General features: G+C 34.1%; 1 protein-coding gene across 1 annotated transcript in view; it reads left to right on the top strand.

Annotated features, from left to right (window-relative positions):
- LOC105215262 (somatostatin receptor type 5) overlaps positions 1–12,491 on the top strand; it is a 266,377-nt gene that overhangs the window by 35,788 nt on the left and 218,098 nt on the right. The window lies entirely within an intron of this gene.

The following is a 12,491-nucleotide window of genomic DNA, read 5'->3' as shown; positions in this document are numbered from 1 at the left end:
AATTTCATATAGATTCCGAGATTGCCTTTTCTGGATTCGTAGTCAGATCCACCTTACCATCTCCATCTTATACAGACTTTTGTTAGTCTAATAGCAAAGCATCAATTCAATTTAAAGATCTGTTGTTCTAAACCAGACCCTTAACATTTCCTAGAGTTTTCTTCAAAATTCAGTATTCGTCAAGCTTGGCAGACAATTGAACTTGAGTTAGAATTAATCGCCCATCAAAACTTCGTCAAGCTCGCTACACACGAAGTGTGAGAAAAATTAAGACGGAAGTGATTCTCAGATATTTTATTGAGATTGTTAGGATAGTGTAAACCAAAAATAGTTAGAACGTTGACAATTATTGAATTTTTTTAGTAAAATATATGCACACAAACTGAAGAGAGATTTGAGAAGCGTAGGTTTCACCTGTTTAATTTTTATTTATTTTTTAATAATTATAATAATATTTTTTTAAGTATTTACTACCCATTTAGAAAGTCTGATCGAAACAAATTTAAATCAACTTTAGCTTAAATACTGGTTTAAACTAATTCTTTCATTTTCATGGCTTTCTTATTGGGACACAATTGGTCAGGTATGAAGAGATTGCGAAGTAAATAGTTCAGGGACAGGTTAAAGGAATATATTAACATAGTTAATGTTTGGCTTTATTTTTTTTTAGAAAGCTTAATACTTATAACAAATTGTATGTGAAGGGGATAGAGAGGTGAAATCTGGAGAGGTCAAATGACTTCATTTTATTTCATTTATTATCAAATTATTTTAATGCTAATAGATTAGTAGGTTTGGCAATATGAATTATGAAGGTCATTCGTTATATACTTAATATAAGTATAATAATTATCAATAATAATATTAATATTAAATTAATAAAAATTGTCGAAAATCACTCAAAGCAGAAAGAAGAGGGGTTTTGTTTTTACAATTATACCTACTCTGCATGATTTGCATACAAAAATACATTATCGCCTTCTCGCTATTATTCATTTGATATTTTTTTTAAATAATATTATACTAATTTTGTTTTTGTAAATAATTTGTGGTTTCGATTATCTTGCGTCACTTGCGCCGCTAATGAGTTCATAAACTGCGCGCTTTCATTGAAATAGGAAATCTCCTTGATTTATATGATAGTTTGTGGGAAAGGTCGTCATCCATTCATACTATATAATAAAATCAAATTATATTCGGTTTTATTTGGTTTACTCGCAGCATAAATATAATAGCTAGTTTAAAGTGTGATAAGGTGATTTTATTAGAATATACATATGAATGCACTGTTTGTAAGTAAATATAAACTTAGAGATGTCTGTGCAGGTCCAGTAAGATATACAGGGTGAATATTTAAAAAATAAAAGGAAAGAAAGAAAAGAGAAGTAAAGAAAAGAAAAGAAGAGAAAAGAAAAGAAAATAAAAGAAAAGAAAAGAAAAGAAAAGAAAAGAAGAGAAAATAAAAGAAAAGAAAATAATATAAAATAAAATAATATAAAATAAAATAAAATAAAATAAAATAAAATAAAATAAAATAAAATAAAATAAAATAAAATAAAATAAAATAAAATAAAATAAAATAAAATAAAATAAAATAAAATAAAATAAAATAAAATAAAATAAAATAAAATAAAATAAAATAAAATAAAATAAAATAAAATAAAATAAAATAAAATAAAATAAAATAAAATAAAATAAAATAAAATAAAATAAAATAAAATAAAATTAAATTAAATAAAATAAAATTAAATAAAATAAAATAAAATAAAATAAAATAAAATAAAATAAAATAAAATAAAATAAATTAAATTAAATTAAATTAAATTAAATTAAATTAAATTAAATTAAATTAAATAAAATTAAATAAAATAAAATAAAATAAAATGAAAAAATAATAAAATAAAATAAAATAAAATAAAATTAAATTAAATAAAATAAAATAAAATAAAATAAAATAAATTAAATTTTTTTTTTTTTTTTTTTTTTTTTTTTTTTTTGTTTTCGCGGGAGAGGGGGTGGAAAATGCCTACCGCATCATCAAAGCTGTCGTCGCAGCAATGGTATGTGCCACTTGCAGGTCACTAAAAACCCCCCCTCTAGGGAACCGTCGCCCACCCTGGAACCGCTTTCGCATTACTTCAGGGTGGCGTTCCATTTTTCTCATAGAGAGATTTACATCTACACACCTGCGTCCAGGTCCCGCTTTTTGTTACGTAGCAAGTTAGCTACGTATTTCTGGATAATATTCCAGTTCTCTTTGCTCTCCAACATGACGCTGATTATATTTTCTGCGTTTATTGGTCCAACTAGGTCTTCTACGGTGGTGCGTTCCCGTTGCCAATGCGCACATTTAAAGAATGTGTGTTCAGCATCATCTTCTGTCGCGTCGTTGTATAGGCAGGACGGCTCTTCGACTTTTCCCATTCTGTGGAGATATTTTTTGAAGTATCCGTGACCAGATAGCATCTGTGTTGTGAAGTAGTCCACTTCTCCAAATTTACGGCTTGTCCATAGGTTCAGGTCCCTTATAAGTCTGGCCGTCCATTTGCCGCGGCTATCGTTTTCCCATCTTTGTTGCCATGCTGATACCGTATCTTTCTTTACTTGTTCAATTGCGCTCTTGTTGTTTGGACTTACTTTCTTCAATTCCCACATCTTTTTCCTTTCGTAAGCAAGGAGGTCAATTGGGGCATTTCCGCTTATAACTAGTATTGCTTCACTGGACACTGTTCGGTAGGCTGATGCGACTCTTAGCGCTGCGGTCCGGTGCACTCTGGCCAATACTTTATGTCGATTTTCCCTTTTTAACACATCTGCCCAGATCTCTGCTCCATATAATAATACGCTGATAGTAGTCGACATTAGGAGCTTTCTTTTTTCTTGTGTGGGCCCGCCGATGTTGGCCATTAATCTGCTTAGCTTGGAGATGATTTTCGCTGCCTTTACTGCGGCGTGCTGGATTTGTGCCCAGAAGGTTAATCTGGGGTCCAGTCTTACACCTAGGTAGTTCACTGTTTTTTTTGTCCTTAGAATATCCGAAGTCGTTTCCATACTAACTTCTAGTGGAATATGCTTTTTTGTTAGCAGTAGCAGCTCTGTCTTTTCTGTGGCAAGTTGGAGATTATGTGAATCCAGCCATATTTGCGTCCGTATCATGACCTGATTTAGTTTTCTTCGGGCTTCCTCTGTATCTCGGGCTGTAATTACTGCTGCGATGTCGTCAGCGTAGCCTATTAAATATGATTCGTCTGGCATTTCTAGTTTTAGTATGTCATCATAACTAATATTCCACAGGTCTGGGCCTAAAATGGATCCTTGTGCTGCTCCTGACGTGACCTCTATTTGGCGTGTTCCCTCTCTTGTCTGATATAACAGTTTCCTGTTACTGAGATAGCTCCGCAAAACCGTGTTGAGGTATTTTGGGATCCTAAAACTCTTCTCTAGAGCGTCGATCATATCCACCCATCTCGCGCTGTTGAAGGCATTTCGGACATCTATTGTCGCCAACAGGACTATTCGTTTATACTTATGGCTTCTGCGCTGTGCTCCTTCTACACTTTCAATGACGCTTTTGATAGCTCCTAGAGTTGACCTACCCGGTCTAAACCCGTGTTGTCTAGGGGAAAGTCCACCAGCTTCCCTGATAGCCGCTTGAAGTCTGGGTTTAAGTAGTCTTTCATATAGTTTTCCCGCTGTGTCGAGCATGCATAGTGGACGGTATGCTGATGGTGAGCTGGGATCTCCTTTTCCCTTGCTGATAAGGACAAGCCGTTGTTTTTTCCAGACTTCGGGGAATTTTCCAGCTACGAGGCAGGCGTTGTACATGTTCAGGAGGACTAGTGGTCGTTCTACGGCGATTTTTTTAATGATCTCTGCTGGGATCCCGTCCGGGCCGGGTGATTTGTTGGTCTTGAGTTTCCCTGCGGCTAGTTGTAGCTCTTCAAGAGTGAATTTGGGGATTTCCAGTTGCCCTGCAGCCTGTTCTGGCTCGCTGGTCCTTTTTTCGTGTATAGGGAAGAGTGCACTTACGATGTGATCCATTTTGGCGGTGTTTAAGTCGGGTGGTTTTGCGCGAGCTCCGAGTTTCTTCATTACTATTTTGTACCCGAGTCCCCAGGGGTTTTGGTTAATGTCATCTCTTAGTTTCTCCCATTTTTGTTTTTTGCTAAGATTGATGGCGTCCTTAAGCTCTTTTTTCGCCGCTCGATATTGTTCGGCTAGTTCCGGTGCGGCTCCTCTGCGTCTGGATCTTGTATACGCTCTGCGAAAGCGGAGACATGTGCTTCTAATTAGAGCGATATTTTCTGTCCACCAGTAGACCGCTGCTTTGTGTTTGCTGTGTGAGGCTTTGGGCATCGCTTTTCGACAGGCTCGTGTGATATTTAGCATTGTGTGCTCTACAATCTCCTTTGCGTTTTTGGGAGAGCTATTGGGTGGGATCTGCTCGTCTAGTTCAGAAATCAGTTTCGAAGGGTTTAGTTTCAAGACGTTCCATTTTCGAGTGCAAGTGTTTTTTTCTGTTCTGGTTTGCGTTGGCTCCGGTGTCGATTGTAAAAGAGATGTACTGATGATCGCTGCCAGTGTAATCTTCTAGGACTCTCCAACTCTTTATTGAGCCTGCCAAGCGTTCTGATGATAGGGTGATGTCTGGAGTGGTTTCTTCACATCCCGGTCTTCTAAACGTGGTCGCGTCTCCTGTGTTTAGTACAGTTAGACCAAGTCGCGCAGCCATTTCCAAAATGCGCTTGCCTCTCGAATCCGTGCTTGGCATACCCCACTCTATAGCTTTCGAATTTAGGTCTCCGGCGATGATTAGATGGCCTTCTATAGATCTTGCTGTATCCTCGATATTGTTGAGCTTTTCTTGGAATTCGTGTATGTTATCGCTTGGCGTCAGGTAGCAGCTAATTATTGTAAAAAGGTCGCATCTGGCCCAGACGAAACCATTGCTGTTCCCTGTATCAATAATGTTAAGTTTACTTGCTTGAGGAAGCCATATAGCAGCGGTTGAGCTAATATCTTCTATCCAGGTCCCACTTTCTTTATTTTTGTATTGCTCGCTTATGATTATTAAGTCATAACCTCTCTCTATCGCCATATGAGAGAGTAGTGCGTCAGCAGTCTTGCATCTATGCATATTTGCCTGTAGAAAATTCACTTGTTCAGGTAGTTTCTGTATACCTCACATCTTGCAGAGCCCGGGATATGAACGACTTCTTCATGTTTCGCCTCCGTACAAAGACAGCATAAGGGGGGCTTTGTGCACTCCTTTAGCTTATGTCCTGGTTGGCTGCACTTAATGCAGATACCTTGTCCTCTCCTGTCGGGACCTTTGCAGTCCCAGGTTAGGTGCCCTGGCCCGAAGCAGCGGAAGCATCTTCTGACGATTTCTTTGAGTCGCAGCCTACAGTTAACCCAGCCAACTTTAATGCGACCCTGGCGCATTAGTGCGTCGGCTTTATCATTTTGGAGTGTTATGTACGCTCTTACCTGCTCTCTGGTGTTTGGAGACGTGATGCTTATCTTGTAGTCTTCATCATGATCCTGTAACGCTTCTTTTACAGCACCTGCTACTTCCTCTTTTGTTGTAAGGGAATCGAGGTCTCTAACCTCTATTGTAGCCTTTGGTTTAAGGTCGGCCACGGTTGCAGATTCTTGGAGTGTGTTCTTGAGCGCCTCGCAGAAGCTGGCTTTTGCACACTGTCCCTTCTCCATTTCTAGTAATAGCGCACCGGATCTTGTTTTGCGGATGCCTCTTATCTTGACCTCGGCTTCTTTTAGGTTTACCTTGCTTCGGATATTCCTGAGGACTTCTGCATAGCTATTTCCCTCTGCCGGCTTTATGATCACAGCTTCTGATTGTCTCTTGATCCTGTTGCTTGTTCTCGCATTTGCAGCTAGGTTCTTTCCTTGTGGTCTTTCTTCGTTTAACTTTACTACATCTGCTTGAGGCTTTTTCTTTCGTTTAGGTACAACTTTTTTCCACTGGTCATCGTCTTCGTGTCGTGGTCGCACGGTTGCCCGAGGTTCCACAGGGCTTGTCGCGCGTCGCTTCGAGGAGGTTGGCTCTGCGTTTGTGGCCCTTTTACTCAAAAGTCCCCGTCTGGGGTCTTTTTCTGCAATAAGCCAGTTTCTGCGGTAGCTTTTTATTACATCAAAAAGTTCGTCTAGTTGTGCTGCTCCGTTTTTCACATCCATGCTGACGTTCTTCTGTTTTGCCATCGCCGTTTTCATTATTTGGACGATACCCTTGCATTTTTCAAGAGATTCCTCTTCTGCTCGTCTCATTTGGGTAATATATTCCTGCTTTGGAGAGTTTTGGGTGGCCCGAGGTTCTTCTGTGATAACAATTGGAGTGCTCTCTACTTCTGTCTGCTTTGCGGCACCCGCTGGCGTGAGTGGGGTTTCTCTCACGACTGTCTTTTCTGCTGCTTTGTCCGATTGTTTTGGTGTGACCGTAAGTATAGGGGATCTAAGTATCCTACTAGCCCTACGGAAAACCGTACTGTATTCCTCTCCTTGGTTTTCTTTGCTGGGTTGTGACTTTTCGTGTTGTTGTTGTTTCTGTTGTTGTTGTTGTTGTTGGTTTGGTGTATTCATTGTATGCTAAAAGGGTCTCCGCTTCAAGCCGCTATCTCCGCACGTTGTAACAGTTGCCCTATATGAACCCCGTGGTTATCTATGTAAGCAGGGAGGCCACGCGAGGGTTGACACAAGGCCTTATGGGAGCTTATGTTCAGAGCCAGGTTCGGGCACAAATCAGGAGTTCGTCTCAACTGAACCTGTACGGCCAAATTAATGGCGACATGCATTGAACGTACTTGAAGACCTGCCAAGGTTTTAACGAGACGGAGATGAGTACAGCATTTGCCTGCCAGCCATTTCGGTAAGATTTCACTCTTACCTACTAAAGTGGCAGAATGCTACCCTCACCAGCCCTTTGTCAACCTAATCCGTTTCGCGTTTCCAGTATACCGTAATCAGAATCTTACTGGCCTCGATTCTGATGGACTTTGTCCAGTGTTTACGTCAGCTTCTAAGCACCTTAAAGTGCTGATCGCTGGGTTGATCCCTCGTTGCTTTGTTGCCTCCCTCTCGTGGGTAGGTTCTCCCTCGATGCAACCCCGGTGGGGGTTGTGGATGCTTAGTTAGGGGCGGCATCTGTTCGCCTCTTCGCCGGAGGTTCATTGGGCGCGTAAGGCTTTTTAGGCCAAGCCCTCTTCTCCTGCAGCTCTTGGTCGGGGGCTGCGTATTACTGTTCGCAGCTAACCTATTACATAGGCCGTTCACTATCCGCCCCCTGTGACCCCGGTGGTAGCCTGAGCTCGGCCCCACCTAAATTTAAATTAAATTAAATTAAATTAAATTAAATTAAATTAAATTAAATTAAATTAAATTAAATTAAATTAAATTAAATTAAATTAAATTAAATTAAATTAAATTAAATTAAATTAAAATTAATTAAATTAAATTAAATTAAATTAAATTAAATTAAATTAAATTAAATTAAATTAAATTAAATTAAATAAAATAAAATAAAATAAAATAAAATAAAATAAAATAAAATAAAATAAAATAAAATGAAAAAATAATAAAATAAAATAAAATAAAATAAAATAAAATAAAATAAAATAAAATTAAATAAAACAAAACAAAATAAAATAAAATAAAACAAAATAAAATAAAATAAAATAAAATAAAGTAAAATAAAATAAAATAAAATAAAATAAAATAAAATAAATAAATTAAATTAAATTAAATTAAATTAAATTAAATTAAATTAAATTAAATTAAATTAAATTAAATTAAATTAAATTAAATTAAATTAAATAAAATGAAAAAATAATAAAATAAAATAAAATAAAAAAAAGTATAGCTTCATTAAAAATTTGAAACAAAAAGTAGACTTCTCTCACCGCACCCTATATACACGTTTTCGAATTGTAGCATATATCACTGTTTCACATACATTAGACACATGCTAATGCCACGCGAATCAGATTAAAACGGGGTCTTCATTCAATTTGTCTAATGCGTAGTTTCTTAATTGTAAAAACATATAATACGTATTAAGCTCATTAAATATTAAAATCATATATACAAATTAATTACATTTAGGAAATTTAGAGAGATAAGAATTTCTTTGAGATGACTTCTATTCATAATTTTGCCAATAGATTAATATACACTAAATGCATGTGTATATATACAAATTATTTAATATACATATTTCATATTTGACATTGGAACATTAAGCTTTTGAACCCCATTGGTTATCTAAAGAACGACCTTTAGTTTTTTTATAACATCTCTAACAAATAAGTAGATCTTCAATTGTAAGCTGAAGGAGTTATTATTTTACTAAGGATTCATAGGTTTGATGAAGTTTTGTAAAGAATAGTCATACCATTAATATTTTTGGTGTGGCTTTCTTTAAAATTCAAGATATCATATAGAATCGATTACGTCAATTCACAAATTAAACAAATAAAAAATGATATAAAATTATATAAAAGGTGATGGTAAATTAGACAGACATTTTCTTAAAATAACTAGATTTCCACATTAAAATACTTTATAAATAAATTTAAATCGACCTCAGAAAGCCACCTTAATTCTTTCTAATTTTGCTTTAAATATTTATTTGATGATTTTTTTTTTAATTTATATCTTTGAACGTTTCAAATTCTCCATACAGGGTGACAAATCAATAAATTTATTTATGATTAACTGTATTTATAGTTTTCGTACTGTATCTCCCAAATGACATCTCAATAAAATGACCTTGGCAGCTCTAGAATTATTACAACTATCGAAGTGGTTGTGGTATATGATAAGTGATTTACGACAATATCCGTAACAACATTTTATACTCACAAAAACATTTTTATTAAATCATTAAAAAACGATATCTGAGATATTGCTAGCAATGTTCGAAACCATATTTTTAAAAGAATAAATATATTAGTTTCATAAAAATTAACTTTTTCATTCCTATGAAGCTGTCTGTGTTTTCTCAGCTGTTTTTACTTAGCAAAGACACATTCCATGGAGTCCGGTAAATTTCCCGTTATAGGTTGTGGTCTTAGCTGACTGTTGTTAGATGTTTGTACTTTTGTTGTCTAACTGTAACATAAACGGTACTTTTCAAAATTCCGTGATGGTAATTTATTTCCAAATCCACCATGGCGTATGAGTGACATTAAATTTTCAATTCAATTGAGAAAATTAGTATTTTGTGGGCTTTGATGTTTGATTTGTTTCGGAATACAAACTTATATGATTTCTATGTAACAATAGTAGGATTATTGAATGTGTGAGCACTAATATATGGAAAATTTTCTGAAAGATGTGAGCTATTTATAAATTTAGATAATTGTCTATTAACATAAAAATTTTGTGTATTTTAAGTTAAGTTGTTCTAAGTAAAATTTTATAGTTGTAAGTTTATTAATTTTAAAATTTTTATTAAAATCCTTAGATAATAATAATGGTCCAACCACATTTTGACCCTAAATGCCCACAGTGCACACATATGAGGCTTATGAATCCCATAAAACTCCAACATTTGTGGGTTAAATACTACAGCAACTTCCTAAATTAGTATGTACATATCTACATATATAATGCACGTATACATAAATATATATGTAGGTATATTACATAAAATATGTTCATGTACAAATAAATCACTACCCTCGTGTACACTTCAAGCAACATATCTTATTTTTTCGCTGAGGCATTCAAAAAAATGACAACATAATGATAAATGGATTCTTGTGGTGTCACTAACGAAATTTACACTGCTAACTTTTGTCACCAAATGCCAAATGGTTGGTGTAAACATTGAGAGCTCGTGCCACTGCGGCGAAACAATTCGATGTCTGTTGACAAATATTTCCGATTATAAAATCACAGGCAACTGGCAGTGTTGTATGTAGGTATATAAATATTTGTATGAGAAATAACCATGGTAGGCGAATGCCTTTCTAGACCAATGTGTGTAACTTGTGGTTGGAAGAGATGATAGGAAGTCAGTATGTTTAAGTCGACATAATTTGGCTTAGACATGGGTTCGTAATCGTTTTTTGACTTCTCTGCACAAATTGGTTTCATAACTCGGATAAATAAACAAATGTATATATATTTATGTGAATATGTGATAATATAAGGATATGAAAATGTATGCTACGATTCAACTTTATGTTATTTTAGGCCTTCTATTAGCATAAATACACACGAAACCCAACATAAAGTGGTATATTTGTGTACTTTAAGAGCCTTTATTGTATTGTTTATATTTTTAAGCAAACAAAAATTATATTTAGTTTAATTTATTATTAGTCAAATGTGTTTAATTGAAGGGCCTACTAAACAGTATTGATTGATTTGAACGCGAGCGTATGCTTCAAATACCGCTCAAGTGCGTGCTGGTCTAAATTTGTACAAAGGGAGTCATATTTCATACACTAAATATACCAAACGGCATATAAATCATACTCTCAGGAACAATGTGGTGAGACAAAGTTGATAGTAGCGTAAAGCAGTTACAAAAAGAGTTACACTGTAATCAATCATCGCAAGTGAGTTACTATGATACAAGGGTATACATACAAATATGTATTTGCGTATGTATATATTTTTATTTGTATAAAAAGATCTCTTAAAGGCTTTTATGTATACAAGTGTGTGTATATTTTATTATTTTCATATTATACATGCATACATATAAATCGAAAAGTTATTGATTTTTTTGAGTATTTCATCGTTATTTTGGCACTGAAAAGTAAGTTAGTTGCTATGAGATATTATTTAAACGAAATGTGTGTTGTTAAAATAAATGTAGAAATCAAATATGATGCGCCCTTATACTATATTAGCACTAAACATACCATAACGGGTCAAATGACCCATCTTGAACTTTTGCATTGAAAATGCACGTATAATTTTATTGCATTTGCACATTTGACTTCATGACTTTTTCTTTCTAATTAATTAATGTACAGTTATAAAAATAATTTTGTTTGTTTTGTTTTTTGTTTATTCTGAGTAATCCTTGTAGTATACCGATATCTACCACAACGGGTCATTTGACCCGGAGAGAATTTTTCTGTTTCATGAGATTATCGAGTCATATTTGTAGTCAGTAAGTTGCACATTCTTCCAAAAACTGTTGCGTAAAGTAGTTCAACGAAAATAGCTCAGAATAATTTCAAGAAAATATCAAATTTTATATTGAAAATAGCTTTTTAGTGTAAGAAAAAGTGGCAAAAATTTAAAGAAAAAAGAATAAGATTACTCTCAAGTTCGGAAGAAAGTAAAGTAGAATTAATGAACAAAATGTTGCAATTGATGGATCTGTTTGGGAAGAAATACAAATAGTTGGCACACCTGGAAGACCACCACTTCATAACATTTTCAGGCAAGAAGTAGGCCCAACAGGATATTCAAAACGCCATATAATGAAAGGTAAAGTTAGTATTGCATTTTCATTGATAATTGACCACCGTATTATGAACCATATAAGAACATGCACAATAGAAGAAGCAAGAGAGTGTTAGGTTCCGATTGAAGTTTATCTAAACAAAAATTAGATGCATTAATTGGAATTTTATATGTTCGAGCTGTATATGGAGCAAATAATTTGAATATTTCCTTTTTGTGGAATAACATATGGGGCTAAATTTTTTTCTGAAACTGTGAGCAGAAATAATTTTACCGATATTTTTATTTCCTTCATAACATCCATTCTACAGTCGGGTCATTTAACCCGCTATGGTAGAAATAGGTATATATTAAGTCTTGGTATGATTAGTGTTAGTCTTCTAATTTACGAATACCGCGGCGTATGAGTAACATTATGTTTGCCTATATGAAGGCTCGCTGATATAAGTTGAGAAATCTGAAATTTAATGGGAAGCATTGTGGATTTAAGGCAGAAAGCAACACCTCTGACTGCTTTATAAAAGTGTAACACAGGTTTTAATTAAATTTGGATCTGTCTTGTGTAAAAAATTTTGATTAAATATAAATTATTTATATTTAAAATTTGGTGGCAACACCTTTCCTTTATTTCATTCCATTATTATTCATTCATATTTTATTTCAATACTTTTGATTCGAAATTTTTGATATATTTACATTGAATATTTAAAAAAATTAAAGGTGGCAACCCTGTTTAAACAAATTTTAAAAATAAACTAATAATTATTTCATAAATAGTTAATTCGCATTTTTAGTTTTTGCGTGTTTTACGAATTAAAAAATTATTAAGTGTGGCAACCCTGTTTTCAATTTATTTTTAAACAAACGTTTTTAAAAGAAATTTGTATTATTTAATTCAGAATTTATTACCATTCTTAACCTCAATATATAATTAAAATCATTGCGAGTAGCAACGCTTTCTTGAATTTATTTTAAACAAAAGCTTTGGAAGAAATTTAAAGTATTTAGGACTTTGTTTATTGAAATCTTGCGATTAAAATATAAAA

This window comes from Zeugodacus cucurbitae, chromosome 4 (genome assembly GCF_028554725.1).
Source record: "Zeugodacus cucurbitae isolate PBARC_wt_2022May chromosome 4, idZeuCucr1.2, whole genome shotgun sequence".
Taxonomy (NCBI): Eukaryota; Metazoa; Arthropoda; class Insecta; order Diptera; family Tephritidae; genus Zeugodacus; species Zeugodacus cucurbitae.
The sequence above is the reverse complement of the archived record's forward strand: the minus strand, read 5'-3'. Positions and strand labels throughout refer to the sequence as shown.